The sequence below is a fragment of the Bos javanicus genome, chromosome 17, assembly GCF_032452875.1.
Source record: "Bos javanicus breed banteng chromosome 17, ARS-OSU_banteng_1.0, whole genome shotgun sequence".
NCBI classification, from domain to species: Eukaryota; Metazoa; Chordata; class Mammalia; order Artiodactyla; family Bovidae; genus Bos; species Bos javanicus.
Window position 1 is genome coordinate 3,181,919 of NC_083884.1, and position 26,013 is coordinate 3,207,931.

General features: G+C 41.0%; 1 protein-coding gene across 5 annotated transcripts in view; it reads right to left on the bottom strand.

The window, feature by feature from the left end:
• The window catches only part of RBM46 (RNA binding motif protein 46), a 58,561-nt gene extending 56,360 nt beyond the window's left edge, over positions 1-2,201 (bottom strand). For 4 of the 5 annotated variants that reach the window (XM_061383904.1, XM_061383906.1, XM_061383907.1 and 1 more), the window contains exon 1: positions 2,113-2,201. The gene's annotated coding sequence lies outside the window, so the exon portion shown is untranslated. Of the gene's footprint in view, positions 1-1,570; positions 1,728-2,112 lie in introns of those variants that run through there. The other variant, XM_061383905.1, reaches the window with a different exon arrangement.
• Between the last annotated feature and the right edge of the window lie 23,812 nt (positions 2,202-26,013).

A 26,013-nucleotide genomic window follows, 5' to 3' on the forward strand; every position in this document is an offset into this window, starting at 1 on the left:
ATATGCTTTTTGAACTCAGGATAAAGCTATTTACAATAGAACCAAAATTCTTGTGTACTGCTACAAAATTATGCATTTACTATTGCTTATATAAGGTCTTCTATAATCAATGTCATGTGAAACCTGTTATAATTTGAACCGATTTTGGTCGTATTTTCTTTCCTCACCAACCATGAGGTAATAAAACAAAAAACACAGCATTAATATGCATATCTGGTCAGATTTTACACCAAATCCTCCTTAAATAAGCATGTCTAAGATTCCTAACAACAAACATGACACCACTAAAAATATAAACCTTAATTTCGGTCCATAAATTAGGCATATTCTTGTATGCCTGATAATTTTTACCTCATCATATATTCAGTAAGGCTACATCGTACATTTCAATAAAACTCATACTTCACATTTCACATTCATATATCAAGTATTATAATGTTCAAGTTGAATACTCAATCTTAAGTCAAAATTAGCAATCAAAACAGTTCTAATTACAGCACTGCTAATATTTAATAATTGAAGCACCAGTAGTAATCTTTATGTCTATGCAAGTGAAAGTCGTTCAGTCGTATCCGACGCTCCGTGACCTCGTGGACTATACAGTCCATGGAATTCTCTAGCCAGAATACTGGAGTGGGTAACCTTTCCCTTTGGCAGGGGATCTTCCCAAACCAGGGATTGAACCCAGGTCTCCCGCACGGCAGGCGGACTCTACCAGTTCAGCCTCCAGGAAAGTCTCTTTATGTCTATAAGGGTACGTAATTGCAAACAAGCTAATTTTCAAACAATGTTTTAAATGTGTTCTATGGAAAGAAGTCTATCATTAGAGCCCATGATGAAGTTTAATCCTGAAAGGCTCTAATTGGAAGTTGGTCCAACTACTGAAGATTCTTGAAAGAAAAATACATCCTTAAGCAAAATTCTATCAACACGCCAATGTTATTTATGTTAGCCTACTTTTACACGCAACGTATCCTGCTTCCTGGTTCTATAGCAATCCTCAAACACAAAGCGGAAGATCCGTAAAAGAAATCACGTCCTTGAAAAGCACCTGCAGATGCCCCGTCTGATATTGACCCGTATTAGAATCGCCATACACGATAAAAGCTATAGAGCATTAATCAAGAGTGTAAAGACATAGCTTAAAGAAACTTCAACATTAGATAAACTAAATTCACATATGAGGCAAGACTGTCCAGATAAAGCAGTTTCACAAGATTTCAGAATATCAATGCCAGATGAACTCTAAAGTCTCCCGACTCCAGACTCAGAGGTCTTTTCAGCACCCCAAAGAAAGTATTTTTAAACTTAGTTATGAAAACTATCTGGCATTAGGAAACAAGATGGTACCCTGCGTGTACGCCCGCCCGCACGCCGTCCATGGCCGCGCACTGCTAGTCTCGGGAGAGGGGTCAGTTACGGTCCCCTCCACCCGCAGCCCTCGGCTGTCAACACCCGACAAACGCGAACCCTCGGGCAGGGAAGTAAGGGGTATCAAGGGCGAGGGAGAGAGTTCGAGGCTCATCCCCGTTTCAACGATGGGAAGGACGACGCGATTGCCAAACCTCACCCAGCAGTCAGACGCCCGGGGCGCTGTCCCAGAGCCTCCAGAAGGAACGCGCGGGCCCGACAACGGCCGCACGGACGCGGCAGACGGCCTGGACCCGCGGCGGTCGACGGAGAGAGAGTGTTAGGAGAACATGGAGGGCAGCAGGTGGGGACGGCCGGAAGGCGGCGGCACAGAGCGGAAATAAGGCGGGGAGAGGGCCGGGCGCCGCGGAGGGCGCCGCCGAGGGGCCCCGACGGGAGCCCGGGGCCGGGGCCCGACGGCCGGACGGGCAGTGGGCGCTGGCGGCAACCGCGGGTGCAGGCACCTCAGAAGGCGCCCAGGGGTGGGGAGCCCGGCCGAGGGCACCTGTCCTCCTGCCGCTCCACGAGACGGGGACGGGGGTACGGCGCAGCCCGCAGACGCCGCCTGCAGCCAAGCGCGGGTCCCAGTGGCGCGGCTGCCGGGACGGGGAGCTGGACCGGGCTTTCTGCGGCCAGGAGGCACGGTCTCCGGCCGTTACAGGCGGTTTGGCAGTGACCCCACGGCCCCCATCCCCTCCTCACCCCTTCGGATCTTCAAATATTGGTCCTAAATCCGTGGGACCAACGACCACAAACCGCCGCCACCGTTTCGGGGACCAGTGGGGTCGGAGCGGGGGTAGAGGGCGGTAGGGGGGTTGTCGCAGCAAGGGGGAGGGGAGTCCACGAGGAGACGCTCGCGAGGTCCTCGAGCCTCACAGCCGGGCTCCCGGCGGGCGCTGCGCGGTGGCCTAGGCAGCGCACGTGGAGGGATGTCTCAACCAATCAGCGACCAGCCCTAGGAAGGAGGGCGGGGGTCCTGGCCCTAGGTTTAAATCCGAAGGTAGTTCTTGGGCGGGGGAAGTGGGGAGGGGGGTGGTAAATGCTTGGAGTGACAGACACTTTAGCCAATTGGAGGGAGAAGAGCCAGCTATCCGGGCAGGTGCCCATAGACTGATTCAAAAAAAAAAAAAGATCGTGCTTGTTTTGTTGAGGTGTTTATAAAGCAAGGGCTGTGACTTGAACTTCATTACAACTTTTACTTGGAAAGAATGTGGATGCATTGTAAAAGTTTTCTGAGTTTTCAAGTCTTTAGCTGCTAGTCTAACCCAGCACGGTCAGAGAGAGAGAGAGTGTGTGTGTGTTTGTGTACGTACGTACGTATGTGCACGTACGCACTAAGTCACTTCAGTCGTGTCGGACTCTGTGACCCTTTGTGACCCACGAGGCACCTCTGTCCATGGACCTCTTTAAATAAAGACTTGTGGAGGGGTTGGGGAAATATAAGGCGGATTTGCAGTAGACTCACAAAGTTTGAATGGTTTAAGTGCACAAGAAAATGGGCTGAATCGGAGACCTAGTAACCTACCGCTGATCAGTTTGGAAAGTTATTTGGCTGTGGCCAAGCTGATGCACCAGATTGTATGCTTGGGTAAAACCAGCTTTTCAAGGATACAGTTGTGTGGCTTTCTGCATGCATAATACTGAATTTTGCCTCCTTTAAAGATAGAGCTTGGGTTTATATGGCAGACAAAAAAAGAAAAAGATGGCTTTAGGAACCAGCTCCTAAACAGACTGAAAGAATATTAGAACTAGATTGATCCTAGATCATGTAGCTTCTCCATTAACAAAGGAGAAACTTGATGCCCAGAATAATCCACTGAGTTACACAGTAACACAGCCCCCTAATTCACAACCACGTGATGCTTTCTTCTAGACTAGTGATTTCAGTTTATCATCTCCATATTTTGGAGGCCTAACGAATGTCTTAAATTTTCTTAGTTAACAAGCGTGTGCATACATATATAATATATATAAACAGATATGTACATTTAATATATATATTAACATATTCCAACAGTAAAGAATGAATAAGAATTTTACAATCATACAGATTTGGGCTCAACTCCCTGTGTCACCATTTTATGATTATGATACCTTGGACGAATTACTTCTCTGAGCCCCAGTTTAAAATGGGACAGGGTGTTTAAATGATTATGTTAACGAATAATGAGCACTTACTGTGTGCCAGAAACAACTTTAAAGGATTTTCACATATTAGTTCATTTATTTCTCCAAGTAACTTTGGCAAACATGCTAGCCCCCTGCAGTCCCATGTTTCAGATGAAGAAAATGAGACACACAGAGCTTAAGTAGTTTGCTGCTGCTGCTGCTAAGTCGGTTCAGTCGTGTCCGACTCTATGCGACCCCACAGATGGCAGCCCACCAGGCTCCCCCGTCCCTGGGATTCTCCAGGCAAGAACACTGGAGTGAGTTGCCATTTCTTTCTCCAATGCATGAAAGTGAAAATGAAGTCGCTCAGTCGTGTCCCACTCTTCTGCAGCCTACCAGGCTCCTCCATCCATGGGATTTTCCAGGCAAGAGTACTGAAGTGGGGTGCCATTGCCTTCTCTGTATGTAGTTTACTGAAGGTCATTTAGCAAGTAAGTGGCCCCAGTTTGAAACCTTCAGACAAAACCAGTATGTTTTACTGTTTCAAAATGTGTGCAGAAACAAGTGCCGTAAAACCAAGTGCATACTAGATGCTCAAGAAATACTTTCCCCTAAACTCTCTACCCTTCAGGCAGTGAACACCAGTCTCATTTATGAAGGCTGCATGCCTTCAAAGTACAGAAACCAGAAAACCTAGACTGATAAACGATTCCTATTGATACTTGAGATTTTTTTTTATAAAAAAATATTTTGGGAACCACAAGGATGATACTTATTCTCTTATATTGATTACTATCTGTGGCTGCTCATTTATTTCTCTGAAAAAAAATTACATTCTTAATTTTCATGTTGGTGCCTCCTCAATTCCAAGTAATTCACTGTAATACACATTGTAAGTACATATTTTCAAAGTTCAACTAAAATTGTGTTAGACGTATTAGTCTGACAAGTTTAATATTTTTTAAGGAATTGCTGAAGACCCTTCACTGTCACTAAAGTGGAGATGTTATCTTGTGAGCTGCACAAGACATTCTTGGAAGTAGACTGAAGAATTGTTTTACATTTCCAGTTTTCTTTTTTCCTTTTTCTTTTCCTATAAATATAAAGGAAATCAAATAAAGAAAAGTTCCTTAATAGGCATTAGAGTCAGGCCAAAGAACCTGGCTTTAGATAAGACAGTGTTATTTTAAGACCCCTCTGATGCTTCAGTTAGAACTGGACATGGAACAACAGACTGGTTCCAAATAAGAAAAGGAGTTCGTCAAGGCTGTACATTGTCACCCTGTTTATTTAACTTATATGTAGAGTACATCATGAGAAACGCTGGACTGGAAGAAACACAAGCTGCAATCAAGACTGCCAGAAGAAATATCAATAACCTCAGATATGCAGATGACACCACTCTTATGGCAGAAAGTGAAGAGGAACTCAAAAGCCTCTTGATAAAAGTGAAAGTGGAGAGTGAAAAAGTTGGCTTAAAGCTCAACATTCAGAAAATGAAGATCATGGCATCCGGTCCCATCACTTCATGGGAAATAGATGGGGAAACAGTGGAAACAGTGTCAGACTTTATTTTTCTGGACTCCAAAATCACTACAGATGGTGACTGCAGCCATGAAATTAAAAGACACTTACTCCTTGGAAGGAAAGTTATGACCAACCTAGATAGCATATTCCAAAGCAGAGACATTACTTTGCCAACAAAGGTCCGTCTAGTCAAGGCTATGGTTTTTCCTGTGGTCATGTATGGATGTGAGAGTTGGACTGTGAAGAAGGCTGAGCACCGAAGAATTGATGTTTTTGAACTGTGGTGTTGGAGAAGACTCTTGAGAGTCCTTTGGACTGCAAGGAGATCCAACCAGTCCATTCTGAAGGAGATCAGCCCTGGGATTTCTTTAGAAGGAATGATGGTGAAGCTGAAACTCCAGTACTTTGGCCACCTCATGCGAAGAGTTGACTCACTGGTAAAGACTCTGATGCTGGGAGGGATTGGGGGCAAGAGGAGAAGGGGACGACAGAGGATGAAATGGCTGGATGGCATCACTGACTCGATGGACTTGAGTCTGAGTGAACTCCGGGAGTTGGTGATGGACAGGGAGGCCTGGCGTGCTGCAATTCATGGGGTCGCAAAGAGTCGGACACGACTGAGGACTGATCTGATCTGATCTGATCTGATTCTTACATTATATGTCCTTTTTGTCAGATTCCTTCGAAATCTTTTATTGCTCAATGTACTTGGTCACTTTAGTTCAGGTCTGACTCTTTGTGACCCCGTGGAGCCAGAACCCTCTGTCCATGTGATTTTTCTCAGCAAGAATAGCGGAGTGAGTTACCATGCCCTCTCCCAAGGGATCTTCCCAACCCAGGCATTGAACCCAAGTCTCCTGCAATTCCTGCCTTGCAGGCAGATTCTTCACTTGCTGAGTCATCAGTGGTGGTGGTGGTTTAGTCTCTAAGTCATTTCAGCCTCTTGTGACCCAATGGACTGTAGCCTGCCAGGGTCCTCTGTCTGTGGGATTTCCCAGTCAAGAATACTGGAGTGGGTTGCGATTTCCTTCTCCAGGGGATGTGCTGAACCACTGGGGAAGCCTAAATCTTTTATTACCCATAGCCTCTATATTTATCAAAAGCTATTAAAACTGTGTTCTCTACAAATAAAATTGAAGGAGTGACCTTTAGCTTTGTTTCTCAAGACTCCTAGAAAAGAGAATCTAAAACAGTTATGCCAACTTGAATTATTTTTCAGGAATAGATCCCAAGTTAGGCTTTGTTAGAAGTTTATTTGCAAATTTATGGAAAATGTGATAGAAATAAATAGGAAGATAAACTGTGTAGAGGTGTTTTTGAATGAAAAGCCAAAGTTGAAAGATACTTATTGGTGAGGGAAAAAGTAGAAAGGGAGCTCTGTAAATGCCAAAAAGATCAATAATATTGTGGAAAATGCAACTGAAAAGTTAGAATAAAAAATTGGAAGGGGTGTACAAAATATAGTTAGATAAAGTGATCTGGATTACTATGTAAATGTATTTTCCCTATATTAAATGCAAGCTTTTTGGATTAAATTGTCTTCATATACCTTCCGTAAAATAAAAAAAAACCCAAAAGGGAAAGAAAAAGCCATGAGAAGTCCTTATAAATGTTTAAAATCCAACTTGGTCCTAATAAAGAAGGAAAGAAGTGAACAGTTTTATATGAAAGAGCATCATGCAGTGGTCTGCTTTGTTTTCCATGTGTTGGAGCCTTCTTTAACCATACCTGGCAGTGATGGCACAGATCCACCAAAAAAAAAAGGCAACTACTTGCATATTTATAAAATTAATGAACACAGCATGGGAGCTAGAGAACCTCCTTTAATTTGGTGACCCTCCAATCTAAATTATCTCTCAAACCCCTTTCAGAAGTATAGGAGCTTTTTCAATGCTTAGAGTAAATGTGTTTCATTCAATTCGCTGACCCTTACTTTCTCACCCGGATTTGCTGCTTTGTGCCTGACAGTTTAATTTGAATTTTTCATAACTCTGGGATGTGAATGTCAGTACCAAGATGAAAGTACAATAGTGTGTTCTTTAGTTTGGGTGATAGGTTATACCACACCGTCTTTAAATCCAGTCAGTGTATCTCCCATGATTAACAACCTGTCTTTCCAAGGCAGCAAATCTTTTGGATCTTCCTACATAGATTAATGCTCTACATGGAGAATAAACCCATAGCTAAGGCCTGGAGACACACACATCACTGGGTGAATGGATAAAGAAAATGTGGCATATATGTACATACATACATAAATGCACAGGAATTCATACAATGGACTGTTACTTAAGCATAAGACAAGAATGAAACCTTGCCATTTGTGACAACATGGTTGGAATCTTAGGGCATTAGACTGAGTAACTCATGCATAAAAGACAAATATCTGATGATTTCACTTATATATGGAAAGAAAGAAGAAAGAGAGGGAGAGAGGAATGTAGGGATGGGAAATGGAAGAAAGAAGAAATGGGAGAAAGAAAAGAAAAGAAGCTCACAGATACAGAGAACAGATTAGTGGTTCCCAGAAGCAGGAAGTGAAATGAAGGCAAAAGGGTAAAGGACGTGAAAAGGTACAAACTTCCAGTTATAAAATAATGAATTCAAGGGAGTGTAATATGTAACGTACAGCATGACATCTAGTCAATAATACTGTATTGCATATTTAAAAGTTGCTATAAGGAGATAGTGAAAATGCTCATCACAAGGAAAAAGTTGTAGCTATATATAGGGGTAGATATTAATTAGACATACTGTGGTGATCATGTTGCAGTATATACAAATATTGAGTCATTATGTTGTACACTTGAAACTAGCATAGTGTTACGTCAATTGTACCTCAATTTTAAAAATTAAAATAATTTAAAAAAAGAATGGAGGAAGTATTATGCTGGGGTCACCAAATTAATTTGTTGTAGCCTTCTTAGTATAGAAAAAGTGCAATAAATATCAGAATATGCAATGCTAATAACTCATCTTTCTGTAGTATCATCTGTCAATAATGATAGTGCTATGCTGATCATCTGACCCTTGGTATCCCATTTTCAGTTAAAAAAATCTAGTCATCCAATTAATTTTTTTAATAAACTATAATATTAGAAATAGTATTAGGCAATACAGAAAAAAACATTTTCCCCCTCTGACTTAACTCCTGACATGACAAAACTGACATATGGAAAAATATTTTTCTGATCAGATCAGATCAGTCGCTCAGTCGTGTCCGACTCTTTGCGACCCCATGAATCGCAGCACGCCAGGCCTCCCTGTCCATCACCAACTCCCGGAGTTCACTCAAGACTCAAGTCCATCGAGTCAGTGATGCCATCCAGCCATCTCATCCTCTGTTGTCCCCTTCTCCTCTTGCCCCTAATCCCTCCCAGCATCAGAGTCTTTATCAGTGAGTCAACTCTTCGCATGAGGTGGCCAAAGTACTGGAGTTTCAGCTTCACCATCATTCCTTCTAAAGAAATCCCAGGGCTGATCTCCTTCAGAATGGACTGGTTGGATCTCCTTGCAGTCCAAAGGACTCTCAAGAGTCTTCTCCAACACCACAGTTCAAAAGCATCAATTCTTCGGTGCTCAGCCTTCTTCACAGTCCAACTCTCACATCCATACATGACCACTGGAAAAACCATAGCCTTGACCAGACGAACCTTTGTTGGCAGAGTAATGTCTCTGCTTTTGAATATGCTATCTAGGTTGGTCATAACTTTCCTGCAAAGGAGTAGGAGTCTTTTAATTTCATGGCTGCAGTCACCATCTGTAGTGATTTTGGAGCCCAGAAAAATAAAGTCTGACACTGTTTCCACTGTTTCCCCATCTATTTCCCATGAAGTGATGGGACCGGATGCCATGATCTTCATTTTCTGAATGTTGAGCTTTAAGCCAACTTTTTCACTCTCCACTTTCACCTTGATCAAGAGGCTTTTGAGTTCCTCTTCACTTTCTGCCATAAGGGTGGTATCATCTGCATATCTGAGGTTATTGATATTTCTCCTGGCGGTCTTGATTGCAGCTTGTGTTTCGTCCAGTCCAGCATTTCTCATGATGTACTCTACATATAAGTTAAATAAACAGGGTGACAATATACAGCCTTGATGGACTCCTTTTCCTATTTGGAACCAGTCTGTTGTTCCATATCCAGTTCTAACTGTTGCTTCCTGACCTGCATACAAATTTCTCAAGAGGCAGGTCAGGTGGTCTGGTATTCCCATCTCTTTCAGAATTTTCCACAGTTGATTGTGATCCACACAGTCAAAGGCTTTGGCATAGTCAATAAAGCAGAAATAGATGTTTTTCTGGAACTCTCTTGCTTTTTCCATGATCCAGCGGATGTTGGCAATTTGATCTCTGGTTCCTCTGCCTTTTCTAAAACCAGCTTGAACATCAGGAAGTTCACGGTTCACATATTGCTGAAGCCTGGCTTGGAGAATTTTAAGCATTACTTTACTAGCGTGTGAGATGAGTGCAATTGTGTGGTAGTTTGAGCATTCTTTGGCATTGCCTTTCTTTGGGATTGGAATGAAAACTGACCTTTTCCAGAAGTTTAAAAATGTGAACACTTGTTTGGGGAGAGAGCATGATAAACTCTTTCCCATGTTAACTCACTGGAGTAGTTGAATAATGAGGTACAGTGGTACCAGAGCTTACAGACACCTTAAGAGTTATCAGGCCAGTAGGGAGCAGCCGGAGCGCTGGGCCCACGTCCCAGAGCCAGTCAGTGGCAGTACCAGATGCCCAGCTGCTCACCTCTGACTTCCAGTCTTATGTACTGGCTCTCACAGACTTCAAATTGGACTTTGAACTTTTACAGATTCTTTTTAAAGTGCCACCATAAATATATTCAATGAAGAAAATGACTTTGGCTGAAGTCAGCTTTGGTTCAGAGACATTAGTACCCCTGGGCAGGAAGGCTGCCTGAGGCAAAGCAGTACCTCAGGTGTGACTTCTCTTTTATTGCTCCATCTAGGGTGGTGCCCTCTCTTGATGACTCCAGCTCTGCCTGTCCAACTCTCATTTGTCATGGCAGAGGAAGCAGAAGGATACTTGTTCTTTGGGCCAAAAAGAGTTTGCATTTTCTCATATGCAGGGACCACAAAGCCCATGGAACTCTAAGGGGAAAATGTTTAAAATGCCTTTATAATCCACAATGCAGTATGTATATTTTAGGGGGGTTTATTTGTTGGGGGGGGTTCTTTATTATTTTTTTTTAATTGAAGTATAGTTAACTTACAATGCTGTATTAGTTTCAGGTATACAACAAAGTGATTTAGTTATACACAAACATATATATGTATGCATGTATATTCTTTTTCAGATTCTTTTCCATTATAGGTTATTACAAGATATTGAAAATACTTCCATGTTCTATACAACAGGTCCTTGTTGTTAATCCATTTTATTTATAGTAGTGTGTGTTTGTCAATCTCGAACTCCTAATTTATTCCTTCCTCTATTTTTCCCCTTTCAGTTCAGTTCAGTTCAGTCGCTCAGTCGTGTCTGACTCTTTGCAACCCCATGGATTGCAGCACGCCAGGCCTCCCTGTCCATCACCAACTCCTGCAGTTCACTCAAACTCATGTCCATCGAGGCAGTGATGCCATCCACCCATCTCATCCTCTGTCATCCCCTTCTCCTCCCGCCCCCAATTCCTCCCAGCATCAGAGTCTTTTGCAATGAGTCAACTCTTCGCGTGAGGTGGCCAAAGTATTGGAGTTTCAGCTTTAGCATCATTCCTTCCAAAGAACACCCAGGGCTGATCTCCTTTAGAATGGACTGGTTGGATCTCCTTGCAGTCCAAGGGACTCTCAAGAGTCTTCTCCAACACCACAGTTCAAAAGCATCAAATCTTTGGCGCTCAGCTTTCTTCACAGTCCAACTCTTGCATCCATACATGACCACTGGAAAAACCATAGCCTTGACTAGACAGACCTTTGTTGGCAAAGTAATGTCTCTGCTTTTCAATATGCTATCTAGGTCGGTCATAACTTTTCTTCCAAGGAGTAAGCATCTTTAAATTTCATGGCTGCAGTCACCATCTGTAGTGATTTTGGAGCCCAGAAAAATAAAGTCAGCCACTGTTTCCACTGTTTGCCTATCTATCTGCCATGAAATGACAGGACCAGATGCCATGATCTTCATTTTCTGAATGTTTAGCTTTAAGCCAACTTTTTCACTCTCCTCCTTCAGTTTCATCAAGAGGCTTTTTAGTTCCTCTTCACTTTCTGCCATATAGGTGGTGTCATCAGCATATCTGAGGTTATTGATATTTCTCCCGGCAATCTTGATTCCAGCTTGTGCTTCTTCCAGCCCAGCATTTCTTATGATGTACTCTGCATATAAGTTAAATAAGCAGGGTGACAATATACAGCCCTGATGGACTCCTTTGCCGACTTGGAACCAATCTGTTGTTCCATGTCCAGTTCTAACTGTTGCTTCATGACCTGCATATAAGTTTCTCAAGAGGCAGGTCAGGTGGTCTGGTATTCCCATTTCTTGAAGAATTTTCCACAGTTTATTGTGATCCACACAGTCAAAGGCTTTGGCATAGTCAATAAAGCATAAATAGGTGTTTTTTGTGGAACTCTCGCTTTTTCAATGATCCAGTGGATTTTGGCAATTTGATCTCTGGTTCCTCTGCCTTTTCTAAAACCAGCTTGAATATCTGGAAGTTCACAGTTCACGTATTACTGAAGCCCAGTAGCCCAGTTTGGAGAATTTTGAGCATTACTTTGCTAGCATGTGAGATGTGTGCAATTATGCAGTTGTTTGAACATTGCTTGGCATTGCCTTTCTTTGGAATTAGAATGAAAACTGACCTTTTCTAGCCCTGTGGACACTGCTGAGTTTTCCAAATTTGCTGCATATTGAGTGCAGCACTTTCACAGCATCATCTTTCAGGATTTGAAATAGCTCAACTGGAATTCCATCGCCTCCACTAGCTTTGTTCATAGTGATGCTTTCTAAGGCCCACTTGACTTCAGATTCCAGGATGTCTGGCTCTAAGTGAGTGATCATACCATCGTAATTATCTTGGTCATGCAGATCTTTTTTGTACAGTTCTTCTGTGTATTCTTGCCACCTCTTCTTAATATCTCCTGCTTCTGTTAGGTCCATACCATTTCTGTCCTTTATCGAGCCCATCATTTGTTTTCTATGTATGTGAGTCTACTTCTGTTTTATAAGTTGATTGTATCATTCTTTAGATTCCACATATAAGTGATAGAATATATTTATCTTTGACTTGTGTGCATGTGTGCTGAGTCGCTTCAGTCATGTCGAACTCTTTGGGACCCTATGGACTGTAGCCCATCAGGCTGATCTGTCCATGGGATTCTCTAAGCAAGAATATTGGATTGAGTTTCCAGGCTCTCCACCAGGGGATCCTCCTAACCCAGGGATCGAACCCAGGTCTCTTAACATTTCCTGCACTGGTGGGTGGGTTCTTTACCACTAGCACCACCTGAGAAGCCCTTGTCTGACTTAATTTCCTTAACATGAAAACCTCTAGGTCCATCTTTGTTGTTGCATATGGCACTATTTTATTATTTCTTATGGCTGAGTAGTATTCATACACACACACACACACACACACACACACACACACACACACACATTGGGGTGCATGTATTTGGTTGGCCAAAAATAATTCCTTCATGTTTTCCATACCATCTTAATATCTTTTTGAGTTGGAATTTTCTCTGGATATATGCCCAGGAATGGGATTGCTAGATCATATGGTAGATCTATTTTTATTTTTTTAAGAAATCTTCATGCTGTTCTTCATAGGGGCTGTACCAATTTACATTCCCACCTGCAGTGTCCTAGGGTTCCCTTATCATCACAGCCTGTCAAGCATTTATTTAGACTTTTTATTGATGGCCATATTGACTGACATTAGGTGATGCCTCTTAGTTTTGATTTCCAGTTCTCTAATAATTACTGATCTTGAGCATATTTTCATGTGCCTTATTGGTCATTTGCCTGTCTTTTTTGGAGAGATGTCTGTTTAGTTCTTTTGCCCACTTTTTGATTGAGTTCTTTGTTTTTTTGGTATTGAGCTGCATGAGCTGTGTATATATTTTGAAGATTAATTCTTTGTCATTTGTTTCATTTGCTATAGATCTGTGAAAAATACCATTGGGAGTTTGATAGGGATTGCATGCTTTGGGTAGTATATTTATTTTCACTATATTGATTCTTCCAAACCAAGAACATGGTATATTTCTCCATCTGTTTGTGTCACCTTTGATTTCTTTCATCAGTGTTTTTTTTTTTTTTCCCACCTTTTGGTAGTAAATTTCTTTATTAATTAATTTATTTTAATTGGAAGATAATTATTTTAGAATATTGTGGTGGCTTTTGCCATACATCAACTTGAATCAGCCATGGGTGCACATGTGTCCCCACATGCTGAACCCACCTCCCACCTCTGTCCCCAACTCATCCCTCTGGGTTGTCCCAGAGCACTGGTTTTGAGTGCCCTGCTTCATGCATCAAACTTGCACTGGTGATTGGTTTTACATATGGTAATATACATGTTTCAATGCTATTCTCCCAAATCATCTCACCCTTACCTTCTCCCACATAGTCCAAAAGTCTATTCTGTACATTTGTCTCTTTTGCTGTCTTGCATATAGGATTGTCATTCCTTTCTTTCTAAAGTCCATACATATGCATTAATATACTGTATTGGTGTGTCTCTTTCTGATGTACTTCACTCTGCATAATAGGCTCCAGTTTCATCCACCTCATTAGAAGTGACTCAAATGTGTTCTTTTTTATAGCTGAGTAATATTCCATTGTGTGTATGTACCACAACTTCCTTATCCATTCGTCTGCTGATGGACGTCTAGGTTGCTTCCATATCCTAGCTATTGTAAAGACTGCTGCAATGAACGTTGGGGTACACATGTCTCTTTCAGTTCTGGTGTCCTCAGTGTGTATGCCCAGCAATGGAATTGCTGGTTCATATGGCTGGCACCCCACTCCAGCACTCTTGCCTGGAGAATCCCATGGACAGAGGAGCCTGGTGGGCCGCAGTCCACGGGGTCGCTAAGAGTCAGACAAGACTCAGCGACTTCATTTTCATTTTTCACTTTCATGCACTGGAGAAGGAAATGGCAACCCACTCCAGTGTTCTTGCCTGGAGAATCCCAGGGACAGGGGAACCTCGTGGGCTGCCGTCTATGGGGTCACACAGAGTCGGACACGACTGAAGTGACTTAGCAGCAGCAGCAGCAGCAGCAGCATGGCAGTTCTATTTCCAGTTTTTCAAGGAATCTTCACACTATTTTCCATAGTGGATGTATCAGTTTACATTCCCACCAGCAGTGTAAGAGGTTTACCTTTTCTCCACACCCTCTCCAGCATTTACTGTTTGTAGACATTTTGGTGGTGACCTTTCTGACTGATGTGAGATGATACCTCATTAGGGTATTGATTTGCATTTCTCTAATAATGAGTAATGTTAAGCATCTTTTCATGTGTTTATTAGCCATCTGTACGTCTTCTTTGGAGAAATGTCTCTTTAGTTCTTTGGCCTACTTTTTGATTAGGTTTTTTGTTTTTCTGGTATTGAGCTGCATGAGCTGCTTATATATTGTGGAGGTTAATTCTTTGTCAGTTATTTTGTTTGCTATTATTTTCTCCCATTCTAAAGGCTGCCTTTTCACCTTGCTTATATTTTCCTTCACTAAAAGCTTAAAAGCTTTTAAGTTTAATTAGGTACCATTTGTTTATTTTTGTTTTTATTTCTATTACTCTGAGAGATGGGTCGTAGAGGATCTTGCTATGATTTATGTCAGGGAGTGTTCTGCCTATATTTTCCTGTAAGAGTTGTATAGTTTCTGGTCTTACATTTAGATCTTTAATCCATTTTGAGTTTAGTTTTGTGTATGGTGTTAGAAAGTATTCTAGTTTCATTCTTTTACATGTAGTTGACCAGTTTTCCAGCACCACTTGTTAAAGAGATTGACTTTTCTCCATTGTATATTTTTGACTCCTTTGTCAAAAATAAGGTGTCTGTAGGTGCATGGATTTCTCTCTGGGATTTCTATTTTTTTCCATTGATCTATATTTCTGTCTTTGTGCTGGTACCATCCTGTCTTGATGACTGTAGCTTTGTATTTGAAATCAGGAAGGTTGATTCCCTCAGTTCCATTCATTTTTCTCGTGATTGCTTTGGCTATTAGAGGTTTTTTGTGTTTCCATACAAATTGTGAAATTATTTGTTCCACTTCTGTGAAAAATACCAATGGTAGCTTGATATGGATTGCAGTAAAACTATAGATTGCTTGAGGTAGTATATTCATTTTCACTGTATTGATTCTTGCAATCCATGAACATGGTGTATTACTCCATTTATTTATGTCATCTTTGATTTCTTTCATCAGTGTTTTATAGTTTTCTATATGTACATCTTTTTTTTCTTTAGATAAATTTATTCCTAAGTAGTTTATTCTTTACATTGCAATGGTTAATGGGGTTGTTTCCTTACATTTTCTTTCTTTTTTTTTTCATTGTTAGTGTATAGGAATGCAAGGGATTCCTGTATATTAATTTTATATCCTGTAACTTTATTATATTCATTGATTAGCTCTAGTAATTTTCTGGTAGTATCTTTACAGTTTTGTATGTAGTGGAACATGTCATCTGCATACAGTGAGAATATTACTTTTTTTCCAATCTGGATTCCTTTTATTTCTTTTTCTTCTTTGATTTCTGTAGCTAGTACTTCCAAAACTAGGTTGAGTAGTATTGGTGAGAATGGGAACCCTTGTCTTATTCCTGATTTTAGAGTAAATGCTTTCAATTTTTCACCACTAAGGATAATGTTTGCTGTGGGTTTGTTATATATGGCTTTTATTATATTGAGGTATGTTCCTTCAATGCCTGCTTTCTGGAGAGTTTTTTATCATAAATGGGTGTTGAATTTTGTCAAAGGCTTTCTCTGCATCTATTGAGGTAATCATATGGTTTTTATCTTTCCATTTGTTAATATGGTATATCACATTGATTTATTTGCAAATATTGAAGAATCCTTGCATCCCTGGGATAAAGCCCACTTGGTCATGATGTGTGATCTTTTTAATATGTTGTTGGTTTCTCTTTGCTAGCATTTCATTGAGGATTTTTGCATCTATGTTCATCAGTGATACTGTCCTGTAGTTTTCTTTTTTTGTGGCATCTTTGTCTGTTTTGGTAATAGGGTGATGGTGACCTCATAGAATGAGTTTGGCAGTTTATCTTCCTCTGCAGTTTTCTGGAAGAGTTTGAGAAGGATAAGTGTTAACTCTTGCCTAAAGTTTTGGTAGCATTCACTGGTGAAACCGTCTGGTTTTGGGCTTTTGTTTGTTGGAAGATTTTATTATTATAGTTTCAATTTCCGTGCTTGTGATGGGTCTGTTAAGATTTTCTATTTCTTTCTGGTTCAGTTTTGAAAGGTTATACTTTTCTAAGAATTTGTCCATTTCTTTCAAATTGTCCATTTTATTGTCATATAATTGTTCATAGTAGGCTCATGATCTTTTGTATTTCTGTGTTGTCTGTTGTGTTTTCTGGATTTTCATTTCTAATTTTATTGATTTGATTCTTCTCCCTTTTTTTCTTGATGTGTCTGGCTGTTTGTCTATGTTACTTATCTTCTCAAAGAAGTGTTTAGTTTTGTTGATCTTTGCTATAGTCTCCATTTCTTTTTCATTTATTTCTTCTCTGATTTCTATGATTTCTTTCCTTCAACTAACTTTAAGGTTCTTCTGTTCTTCTTTTTCTCCTTGCTTTAGGTGTAAAGTTAGGTTGTTAATTTGATGTTTCTCTTGTTTCTTGAGGTAGGCTTGTATTTCTGTGAACCTCCCTCTTAGCACTGCATTTACTGAATCCCATAAGTTTAGGGTTGTTGTGTTTTCATTTTCATTTGTTTCTATGTGTGTTTTGATTTCCATTTTGATTTCTCCCATGATCTTTTGGTTATGCAGAAACATGTTGTTTAGCCTCCATATGTTTGTATTTTTAATAGTTATTTTTCCCCTGTTCAGTTCAGTTCAGTTCAGTTGCTCAGTCATGTCTGACTCCTTGCGACCCCATGAATCGCAGCACGCCAGGCCTCCCTGTCCATCACCAACTCCTGGAGTTCACTCAGACTCACGTCCATTGAGTCAGTGATGCCATCCAGCCATCTCATCCTCTGTCGTCCCCTTCTCCTCCTGCCCCCAATCCCTCCCAGCATCAGAGTCTTTTCCAATGAGTCAACTCTTCGCATGAGGTGGCCAAAGTACTGGAGTTTCAGCTTTAGCATCATCCTTGCCAAAGACATCCCAGGGCTGATCTCCTTCAGAATGGACTGGTTGGATCTCCTTGCAGTCCAAGGGACTCTCAAGAGTCTTCTCCAACACCACAGTTCAAAAGCATCAAATCTTTGGCGCTCAGCCTTCTTCACAGTCCAACTCTCACCTCCATATATGACCACTGGAAAAACCATAGCCTTGACTAGATGAACCTTTGTTGGCAAAGTAATGTCTCTGCTTTGGAATATGCTATCTAGGTTGGTCATAACTTTCCTTCCAAGGAGTAAGCGTCTTTTAATTTCATGGCTGCAGTCACCATCTGCAATGATTTTGGAGCCCAAAAAATAAAATCTGACACTGTTTCCACTGTTTCCCCATCTATTTCCCATGAAGTGATGGGACCGGATGCCATGATCTTCATTTTCTGAATGTAGTTGACATCTAATTTTACCACATTGTGATCGAAAAGATGCGTGAAATAATTTCAATTTTTTAAAATGTACCAAGGCTAAATTTATGACCCAGGATGTGATATATCCTGTAGAATGTTCCGTGTGCACTTGAGAAAAAGGAGAAATCCATTGTTTTAGGGTGAAATGCCCTGTAGATATCAATTAGGTTTAACTGGTGCACTGTATCATTTAAAGCTTGTGTTTCCTTTTTAATTTTCTGTATGATTGGTCTACCATACATGTGAGTGGTTTCTTAAAGACCCTCACTATTGTGTTACCTCAGCTTTCCCTTTCATACTTGTTAGCATTTGCCTTATGTATTGAGGTGCTTCTATGTTGGGTGCGTATATATATTTATTTTTTATATCTTCTTCTTGGATTGATCCTTTGATCATTATGCAGTGTCTTTCTTTGTCTTCTATCACAGTCTTTATTTCAAAGTCTATTTTATCTGATATGAGTATTGCTACTCCTGCTGTCTTTTGGTCTCCATTTGCATGAATGTCTTTTTCTAGCTCCTCACCTTCAGTCTCTATGTGTCCCTAGGCTTGAGGTGGGTCTCTTGTAGACAATATATACAGGGATCTTGTTTTTGTATCCATTCATCAAGTCTTTGTCTTTTGGTTGGAGCATTTAACCCATTTACATTTAAGGTAATTATTGATAAGTGTGATCCCGTTACTATTTAGTTTGTTGTTTGGGGCTCGTTTTTATAAACCATGTCTGTGTTTCCTGTCTAGAGAAGATCCTTTAGCATTTGTTGAAGAGCTGGTTTGGTGGTGCTGAATCTCTCAGCTTTTGCTTGTCTGTAAAGCTTTTGATTTCTCCTTTGAGTCGGAATGAAATCCTTGCTGGATAGAGTAATCTTGGTTGTTGGTTTTTCCCTTTCATCACTGTAAGTATGTCCTGCCCTTCTGGCCTGAAGAGTTTCTATTGAAAGATCAGCTGTTATCTTTATGGGGGTCCCTTTGTGTGTTATTTGTTGCTTTAACCTTGCTGCTTTTAATATTGCTCTTTGTGTTTAATTTTTGTTAGTTTGATTAATATGTGTCTTGGGGTGTTTAGCCTTAGGTTTATCCTGTTTTGGACTCTCTGGGTTTCTTGGCTTGAGTGGCTATTTCCTTCCCCTTTTTAGGGAAGTTTTCAAATATTATCTCCTCACATATTTTCTCATACCCTTTCCTTTTGTCTTCTTCTTATGGGACACCTATGGTTCGAATGTTGGGGTGCTTAACATTGTTCCAGAGGTCTCTGAGGTTTTCCTCATTGCTTTTTAATTCTGTTTTTTTGCTCTGTTTCCTTTATTTCCACCAGTGTACCTTCCACTCACTTTTCCTTCTTCTGCCTCGGTCATTCTACTGTTGGTTCCCTCCCGAGTGCTTTTAGTCTCAGTTATTGTATTGTTCATTATTGATTGACTCTACTTTATTTCTTCTAGGTCCAACATTTCTTGTATCTTCTCAGTCCTCATCTCTAGTCTATTTATCAGTTACTCCATTTTGTTTTCAAGATTTTGGATCATATTTACTATTATTATTCTGAATTCTTTTTCAGGTAGCCTCCCTATCTCTTCCTCTTTTGTTTGATTTGGTGGGTTTTAATCATGTTCCTTCTCCTGCTGAATACTTCTCTGCCTTTTCTTTTCTTTTTTTTTCTTTTTCTTTTTTTTTTTTTGATTGCTGTGTTTTAGATGCCCTTTCTTCAGGCTGGAAGTTAATGGTTCCTTTTAATTAAGGAGTCTGCTCCCTGTGGGTGGGGTTAGACCAGTGGCTTGTCAAGGTTTCCTGGTTGGGGAAACTTGTGTCTATGTTCTGGTGGGTGGAGCTGGATATCATCTCTCTAATGTGCAGTGAAGTGTCCAGTGGTGAGTTTGGGAATGTCTATGGGTTTGGCATGGCTTTGGCAGCCCGTCTTTTAATGTTCAGGGTTGTGTTCCTGTTTTGCTGGAGAATTAGCATGGTGTGTCTTGCACTGGAACTTGTTGGCTGTTGAGTGAGCTTGGTTTCTGTGTAGGTATGGAAATTTGGTAGTGAGCTCTTGTCTATTAATGTTCCCTGGAGTCAGGAGCTCTCTGATGTTCTAAAGTGCTGGAGTTATGCCTCCTGCCTCTGGGTTTCAGTCCTTCTCTTACAGTAGCTTCAAGACTTCTCCATCCTTACAGCACAGATGATAAAATCCCTGCATTAATGGTGAAACAATTCTCTGCAGCCAGGAACACCAAAAGGATTCACAGAGCTATATAGCGAAGATAAGTGGGAGGAGGGAAATAGATGTGACCAGGAGGACAAAAGGGAGAGTAAAAAGGGGAGAGAGCAGTCAAGCCAGTAACCAAATCCCTAAGTACTCTCCACAGCCCAGAACACCCAGAGAGATTCACAGATTTATATAGAGAAGAGGTAGGAAAGAGATAGAGGTGACCTGGAGGTAAAAAGGGAGAGTCAAAAGGGGAGAGAATAACCATGACAATAATCAAATCCCTAATACTGAAGATTAGATTATTAAAGGTACAAAATTGATAGCAAAGATTAAAAACCTAGAAAAGAAGTTAGACTCTCAAAAATACAATAAAAAAATGCAGAACAAAATTGATCACAAAAATTTAAAATACATATATATAGAATGTCTTTTTAAAAATATGGGTCTTTTTTGAAAGGTTATAGTAGACTATAAAAATGAAAGTTAAGGAGTAATAAAAAATAAAATATTTTTAAAAACTTAAAAGTGATAATAGTAAAAATATATCTAGGAATTTCTCTGGAGCTGTGGTGGGCAGTGTGGGGTCCCTTGTTCTGGCTTGTACTTGTTCTCAAGGTCTATAGTTGCCCCTCAAATGCACAGTCTCTGCCTTAACTTCAGGGTTTTAATCCATTGCAGTTGTCACTTCCAGAGCAGTTCTCTCTTCTTTGTTTATTGTGGCTTCCTCTGTTTGCAGGTCTCTTCAGTGTCTAATTTCCAATCTGACACAAGGGGGCGAAGGTGGCCACTTATTTAGGCTGACTTGTTCAGCTGCGCTGTGGGGAGGGAGGGACACTGCAAATACCGCTGGCATGTGTGGGAGTGCTCACAGTGGATGGATGGCACTGGGTTTGCCACAGTCCAAGGTGGCCTGTACTTCCCGGGTCCACACTGCTCATGTCCAGGGTCCTCTGCAAGGGCACTCTTCCATGTGGACCCTGTGTTTCGTGCACTTCCTAGCTCTAAGCCACTTAGGGTCTCAGGTGCTCTGCAAGGGCACAGACCCCAATGGGCTGTGCGTTTTGTGTCTTTCTCGGGTCTAAGCCGCTCAGGTGACCTGGTGCTTTCCAAGCGCACAGCCCCAGGTGGCCATGTGTTTATGTACCTCCCTGGTCCCAGCTTTTCAGTTTCCCACATGCGTGACACACAGTCCCAGGTGTGCCATGTGTCTCCTCTGGGGAGCTGAAGCTGTGTTACTCCTGGCAGATGTGAACCACCCAAGATCCTAGGAAGACATGGTTAGCAGTTGGCCGACTGCTCAGAGTTTGGTGGAAGATGCAGGTCTTTAGGGCAGAAATTGAAGCAGCCCCTTGCCTTCTGACTCTGGCTGTCACACACCTGCCTCTCTGCCTCCGAGGAGGGAGGGCTCTAGACTGCAGCTGGCTTGCTTTCCTTTGGTATTCACCAGGGTAGGACCCCCTATTCTGTGAGCACACCAGGGGTAACAGGGCGGTGTTAGAACCTTCCTGCAGGAAAGGCCCTTTGTTTTTCTCTGTTTCTCTGGCATTCCGAAGGCTTGGGTTGCTATGTCTCATCAGTCCCCTCAGAGTGTCCTCGGGGCTTTCAGCCCTAGTTGTTACCCTGAAGGCTTACAATGCAGCCCATGCCTATACACCCAGCCCCCACTCACCATGGGCAAACACGAGCCTGCGAGCTGCTTCTCCTTGGTCATTGCCATTCCACACCTATTCTGTGGTGATTTTTGTTGTTGTTGTTGTTATGCTGCCCTCTGAGATTCCAAAGCTCCCCACTGACCCCACCTGTGAGAGGGTTTCCTATTGTGTGGAAACTTTTCAACCTTCATGACTCCCTCCCCAGGATGGGTCTGTGTCCTGAAATCCTTTGTCTCTCTTTTAGTCTTTATCTTTTATCCTACCTCATTTTGAAGAGATTGGTTTGCCTTTCTGGGTATCTGGGATCCTCCACCAGCATTCAGAAGTTGTTCCATGGAACTTGCTTCACATGCAGATGATCTTTCAATGTATTTGTGGGGTGAATGTGGTCGCCTCATCCTATTCCTCCACCGTCTTGGGACCACCTGCCCCTCTCCCTGCATTTTACATTAAAGCATCAGATCTTTCTAAAAAATTATTATATCTGTTCTCATTTGCATTGATCCACTTGTACAATCTCTACAGCATCCCTGAAATCACTGACCTTTTATGTTTTACCAGCTTTTAGTCATTCCATTCCAATTCTCATTCTTACGAAATGAGATACATTTCCATCTCAACCTGTATCTTAGCCCCACTGGAATCTTCTTCTGTAGGAATAATGTATTTAAATGGAAACTGATGAAAGAACTACAATCTATAATTGAAACAACTACAATTACCAATTCTGATTTTCATCAGCGGTGTCCTTTATATATAGGGTATGCTAACCAGACTGATTTAGAGCTACTTCTCTGGTTCAGTCCAGTAGCCCCATGTAACCCAGAGACAGAGCTTCAGTTCTGTGAATAACTAGGAGATAGAACAAGTCTGAATATGTGTTTAGAATTCTAGAAAGTGGGTGAGTAGTGTCTATGTCTGGAGAAGGCAATGGCAACCCACTCCAGTACTCTTGCCTAGAAAGTCCCATGGATGGAGGAGCCTGGTAGGCTGCAGTCCATGGGTGTTGGGGTCCTTTAATGGACTGGGACCTGGTGGTATGGAGGCGGCAATAAGAAAGTAAAAGAGAGAAAGAGAATGATATTCCCTGGTTTACGCAGAGAACCAATAAAGTCCTTGACACAGGACTTGTGTGTCTCACGAAGGCACCCGGCGCCCTCTCAAGAGGAGTGAAGGCACAGGGCGCCCTCTCAAGAGGAGTGAAGGCACAGGGCGCCTTCTCAAGAGAGTCTTAGAAGCCCGGGCAGGAGAGTGAGCAAGACGGGTCTCTGTGCTCTAGAGAATCAGCCAAGGAGAGAGAGAAAGAGAGAAAGACATGGGGACCCAGGCTCTGATGGAGCAAAGGTGCTTTAATGATTTCTCTGTAAGTATATAAAGGCTGTGGTACAAGAAGTTTCTTTTGACAGTGATAAAGATCAGAAAACCAAATGTACAGCAACTGTTACCAAGGGAACAAAGGATTAATAATGGTCACAAGGTCAGGAGACAATCCATATCTCAAGAAAGGGGATCGAGACTAAGCAGTTTTGTTGTAAAGAGAATGTTTACTAAAGGAGACTCAAGCCTGTTTCACACAATGACCTCAGTTCCTGGGAGCAGCGTGCTGTTCCACTTAAAAAGAAACAAAGGACTTGTGAGAAACAGCACATAGGAATCCTCCTGTTAAACATTCCCTGACACATGGGGTCATGAAGAGTCGGACACGACTGAGCAACTTAACTTTCACTTTTCACTTTCATGCATTGGAGAAGGCAATGGCAACCCACTCCAGTGTTCTTGCCTGGAGAATCCCAGGGACGGGGGAGCCTGGTGGGCTGCCGTCTATGGGGTTGCACAGAGTCGGACACGACTGAAGCGACTTAGCAGCAGCAGTAGCAGCAGTGTCTATGTCAATTAAGTGGAGGCATAGGAGGAAAGAAGGGGAGTGATTAGTAAAATGACTATAAGATGTAAAATTAGAATGACTGCTTTGTTTTAAGGACAAATTCTAATTGCAAGAAATCATATTAAAATTTAAACATATTTTTCATACTACTTATTTTTACTAGATGTGACAAATAGTTAAATATATCTTATAATCTATACTTGTAGAAAAGTGTACTTTTATATACAATTACACACACACACATATATAGGCTTCCCAGGCACCTCAGTGAGTAAAGAATCCACTTGCAATGTAAGAGACACAGGAGACAAGAGTTTGATCCCTGGGTTGGGAAGATCCCCCTGGAGGAGGTCATGGCAACCCACTCCAGTATTCTGTTCTGAAGAATTCCAATGACAGAGGAGCCTGGTGGGCTACTGTCCATTGGGTTACAACTCGTCAGACACAACTGAAGCAGCTGAGCATGCGTGCATGCTCATATATATATATATATATATATATATATATATACACACACATATATATATATCTGCATATAAGATATTTTCATATATTTTATATGCAAATTGGTGTAAATAAAAGCACTAAAATTATAACACCTATATGAAAATTTTAGCTCTTCTCTTTCCCAGTGTACATTAACTGATATAATCTTTCTGAGCTTTAGTTTTCACAGTTGTAAAATGAACATAATACCAGCTCTCTCACAGGTGGGTAGTATAAAATCGACATAGCAAGTGAAAACACTCAGCCCTATACTGGACACTTTGGGATATGTGATTTTTAGTATCATCTCCTAAACTGTTTTTTTGTGGTTTGTTCACTATAATTTCAGAAATTTTCAGTAAACATATAAGAATAAAATACATCATACTTTCTCAGCACCCAGAATTTACTACTGGCTTAATTTGCTTTAATCTGCTATTTTTAAAAAGTGTATGTGCATGTACACATAGGATAAAATTAGAATTCCTCTAGCTACCAGTGCTAATCATATTGATATGATTTATTTATTAGCAAACATTTCTTTTGCTGATTTTGTTGATTTATTTATTAGCAAACATTTATGGAATGACTGCTATGTGCTAGACATGAATGCTAGTTGCCAGAGTAAATGTTCATGATGAACCAGACTAAAAATTCCTTGCCTTTATTTACTCCAGCTACACTGACTTTCTGACCATAACAGGTAAACTTCTGCCTCAGGGAGCTTATTCTTGCTATTCCATGGTCCTGGAATGTTCTTCCTCCACAAAACCAGGTAGCTGGCTATTTTATCTTCTTTAGGGCTTTATTCAGATTACACTTTTTCAGTAAGACCTTCCAAGGTAAGGCCATATTGTGTGAATTACATCCTTCTACATTGTACATACAAGCTGTATCTATCTCTGCTTTATTTTTCTCCATAGTACTTCTCACCATTTAATTCTCTATATTTTATTATCTTGTTATTATCATCTCCTCTACAGAAATATGGTATCCAAGAAGGCAGAGATTTATTCATTGCTTGATCTCCAGTGCCTAGTACAGAACCCTCAAAACTTATTTGTCCAAGGAATGAATAAGATTAAAAATTAACAGCTTATTTTCCTCTCAGAGTTTAATATTGAAGTGATGTAATGAAAGAAAAGTTAAATTTACAAAATTTTCCAAATTACTAATACACAAAAAAATAATCCCCATCTATAGAAAAAGTAGAACACTAATTTTCAAAATATGAGTGGAATAGCTTTCATAATGTCAAGATTTAGATAACTTATAACTAGCATATTTTGAAACAGATGGAAATGATTCCAAAATTAGCTTTTGGACAATTTATGCTACTCCATTGATTTATTACTTGATTTGAAATTATGGTGAATCAAATTGCTTCTGACTCCAGGGGAAATTTTAAAGCCAGCATTCACTTTAGCATCTAGAAATGTGCTTAGCTGGCAGAGTACAGGACTCCATCCTTTCACCAACCCTGGGCATCACTGAAATAATAATTCAATGTCATAAGAAACATTGTTCAATAAAATTTATCTTGCTTCTGTTCAGTCACTCAGTCACGTCAAACTCTTTGCAGCCCCATAGACTGAAGCACACTAGGCTTCCCTGTCCTTCACCATCTCCCAGAGCTTGCTAAAACTCATGTTCATTGGCATCGGTGATGCCATCCCACCATCTCATCCTCTGTCATCCTCTTCTCCTCCTGCCTTCAATCTTTCCCAGCATCAGGGTCTTTCCTAATTAGTGAGCTGTTTGCATCAGCTGGCCAAAGTTTTGTAGCTTCAGCTTTAGCATCATTCCTTCCAAAGAAATCCCAGGGCTGCTCTCCTTCAGAATGGACTGGTTGGATCTCCTTGCAGTCCAGGGGACTCTCAAGGGTCTTCTCCAACATCACAGTTCAAAAGCATCAATTCTTTGGCACTCAGCCTTCTTTGTGGTCCAACTTCACATCCATACACGACTACTTGAAAAACCATGGCTTTGACTAGATGGACCTTTGTCAGCAA